We start from the raw sequence: 4,055 nt of genomic DNA, 5'->3' as shown, positions 1-4,055 counted from the left end.
GTTCAGGAAGATTAATTCTGCCCTGCAATCAGCAGCCACCCACAGGCCTCATCTGCATTTGCTATAGATGCCAAATGATGGCACATTATTGATAATGCTCCATATTTACCCACCTTAATTAATGCTGTGGGCAGAAGCCCCAGCACTGGAGCTGTGACAGGTGACACAGAGACGTTGTTTGCTTTGTGGTTACTGCATGGCCCTGGACATAGCCTCTGTAGTGGCAGTGGTGGTGGAACAGAAAAGGAATGGAATAGGAATGGAATGGAAATAGGAATAAAGTAGGAACAGGAATGGAATATGAATAGGAGTGGAATAGGAATGAAAAAGAAATATGAATAGGAATGGAATGGGAATGGGAATAAAAATAGGGATGGAATAGGGATGAAATGAAGTAGGGATGGAATAGGATTGGAATGGGAATTGAATAGGAATGGGAATGGGAATAGGAACGGAATGGAATAGGAATGGGAATGGAAATGGAATGGAATGGAATAGGAATGGAACGGAACAGAATGGGAGTAGAATAGGAATGGAATGAAATGGAATGGGAGTGGAATAGGAATAGAATGGAATGGAATGGAATGGGAATAGAAATGGAATGGAATGGAATGGAATGGGAGTGGAAAAGGAATGGAATAGAATGGAATGGAATGGGAATGGGAATAGAAATGGAATGGAACGGAACGGAACGGAATGGAATGGAATGGAATGGAACGGAATGAGAGTGGAATAGGAATGGAATGGGAATGGGAATAGAAATGGAATGGAATAGGAATGGGAATAGAATGGGGATAGAAATGGAATGGAATGGAACAGAATGGAATGCAATGGAACGGAATGGGAGTGGAATAGGAACAGAATGGGAATGGGAATAGAAATGGAATGGAATGGGAGTGGAATGGGAGTGGGAATAGGAATAGGAATGGGAATGGGAATAGAAATGGAATGGAATAGAATAGAATGGGAATAGAAATGGAATGGGATGGAATGGAGTGGAATGGGAATGGGAATAGAAATGGAATGGGAGTGGAATGGGAATGGGAATAGGAATAGGAATGGGAATGGGAATAGAAATGGAATGGAATGGAATAGAATGGGAATAGAAATGGAATGGAATGGAATGGAATGGAATGGAATGGAATGGAACGGAATAGAACAGAACGGAACGGAACAGAATAGGCATAGGAGTAGAGTAGTTCAGTTAGAAAAGATCTACAAAGATCACTGAGTTCAACTGCCTGACCATTTCAGAACTGATCAAAATCTAAAGCATACCACTGAGGGCATTAGCCAAATGTGTCTTGAACGCTGATGGGCATGAGGCACCAATCACCTCACTAGGAGGCTGTTTCAGTGTTTGATCACCCTCACGGTAAAGAAATCTCCCCACTTTTGGCCAGATGGCCATGCATCCCAAATTCAGGTTCCTTCCTTCTGAACTGCTCTCCACCCACTCCTCTCCATGTCTGGCATTGCTCTATGCCAGCCGCAGCACCTGGCATTGAACTTCATGCTGTTGGTGATTACTCAACATGGTGCCTACAGCTTGGCTGCAGGTACTGGGGGCAACATATCAGTTCCTCCCCACTGATGCGTAGCCACGCTTCTTTCCCATATCCAGGAGGAGAGAAAAACCCTTGGGGCCAATTGTCTTTCTCATGAAAAGTTCTATCTTCCTTTGAACTTGTGCCAGGCTGGGAAACAGCTGCAATGTGGAATAAAAGGAGTTTAGCAAAACGCCAGCTCTGCATTTCTCATCCAGATCAAACAATTGAAGATGCGTGTTGTTTAGTGAGGTTTTATTAACTTCCAAACCGCCTAAGGGGGCTCAAATGATAAGAGCTGACTGGTTTTTGAATGTAGCAAGCTCTTTCTTCCATCTGGCGAAAGAAATGTAAGCAGGGCTGATGGAACAAATTTTCTGAATACTTCAGTGGTTACAGAAATCAGAGTTTGAGATTCTTCGCCATGCTGTTTATTTTATAGCAATAGCAATCATTCTTCGTACTTAATAAACACAATTAAATTGTCTCAAGTGGAGCTATCAAGGATGGCCTGAAAAGAGGAAAATAAAGCATGGGAAAGGAAAAGCAGATAACTAAGTCTGTGGTAATGGTGAGCATTTCTAGATTGCTTTCTTCTTATGCCTTTTGCAATTCTGGGGGGAGGGAGGGGGACAACAAATCAACTCATCCATCGCTGCCATCTCCTCACTCTGCTATTGGAAAACAGTTAGATTTGAACTTATTATCTGGGCATTTTCCAGAAAAAAGGCAGTGTTGTCAGAAGTTGGTTCTGCCGCCAATGGGGGAGTTGAGTTTGGACATGTCAGAAATGGCCACTCCACTCTTTGTTTCTTGTCTAAAACTTCCTAACCTTCTGGCTCAGAACTGGCTGCACCTCAGCAACCCTAAAAGGAACTACGGGTAAGTATAAATATCAGTGCATTATTGAAAAAGAACCTTGATAATGTCTTTTTTGTGAAAAATCCCATGCGAAGGTAAACAGACAGCACTACAAGCAGAAGTCAAGAAACTGTGATGAAATACATATCTTCTTCATGAACTATGTTGGTAAAATGTGAAGAAAAGTTCAACTTTAAGAAGAAAATCGTTTACAGATGTTTTTCACAGGGAATCATTCAAAGCAAGCAGCTAGGAAAGGGAAGAGGACGTGAGTTTTGGAATGCTCCTCACTTAAACTGTATTAAACACGACAAGAAACTGTGCCCACAGCAGAAGATTCTGTAGGGTCCGAGTCTGAGACACTTCAGTGATGCTGATAGGAAAAGACATTCCCAACACGTCTTTGCTGTTTGCTTTTGCCTTTGTGCTATCACCTTGGTTGTGCAACTCAGTTGGCTATTACCAAGTTGGCTAGCCAAGTGCAGAGAACATGGAAAAAACCACATGCAGGTTTAAAACAAACAAAAAAAACAAAACTAAAACAAGCAAGCAAACGGGTCCACTCCAGTCCTATTCTATTGCAATCTTGTTATGTTCCACTCCTATTCATATTCCATTCCAGTTCAACTTTCATTTGTATTCTGTTCCTATTCTATTCTGTTCTTATTCCATTCCTATTTCATTGCCTAAGGAAAGATGTCAAAATATCCCAGAGCTTTACCTCTGTCACAGCTAGTAGCACATCATGCTATCATATCCCTTCACTTCTTGACTGCAAAACAGAGATAACAAGGAAGTTTAGAGGCTGAGGAAAGGCATTCAGTGGATGTCTGTACCTCCAGATGGGATGCTTGGTCCATGTGCAACATCTCCATTCCTCCCCCCCTTTCACCTTCTACTCAATAAAGAAGAAACCTGGATGACCATCTGAGACAAGACACGTAATTTTTATCTAGCTGAGGTTGGGGGAGATTAATTCTAGCCTCAGATCTTAGTGTTTCAGCAAATACACTCAATGAGCAAATGTGAAACACAACTTTGGAAGGAAAATATTTGGCTCATGAGCAGCGTTAACCTGAGAATCAGCAGAAATCCCCTGCTCCCATCTACTCGCATAGCAGCAGGGCCCTAAGGGTTTGCTCACTCATCAATTTCAGCATTTGGCACCTGACTACTCCAAAAAGCACCTGCAATCATGCTCATTAATGCCTTTATCTCTTGCCATTTTAATCTACTAAAGCAATATAGCAAACAAGAGAACGGGCAGATAAAGGGAGGGGAGCACTCAGGTGGTTTGGGCAGTTAACAGCTGAAGTAAACAGGAGCCAGTTTTGCAACTAGACCCAGAGTGTGTCCAAAGAACACAGCTGAGACTGAACCAACATTCAGTTTGGCTAAGAAACCGTATTACTTTCCTTTCTCTTTTCCTTTCGATTTTCTTTTAATTTACTTTTTCCCTTCTTTTCTCCTTCCCTTTCTCCTTTGTTTTCTTTCCATTTTCTTTTCCTTCCTCCTTTCCTCTTCCCTTTTCCCTTCTCTTCCCTTTCCTTTCTCCCTCTCTTTCTCCTTTCTTCTTTCCTCCTATTTCTCTTTCTCCTTCCCTTTCTCCTCCTATTTCTTTTTCTCCTTTCTTTCTCCTTTCCTTCC

Source organism: Lagopus leucura, unplaced genomic scaffold, assembly GCF_019238085.1.
Source record: "Lagopus leucura isolate 7727_CA_CO unplaced genomic scaffold, USGS_WTPT01 Super-Scaffold_100008, whole genome shotgun sequence".
Lineage (NCBI taxonomy): Eukaryota > Metazoa > Chordata > Aves > Galliformes > Phasianidae > Lagopus > Lagopus leucura.
This window is presented reverse-complemented; position numbering follows the sequence as displayed.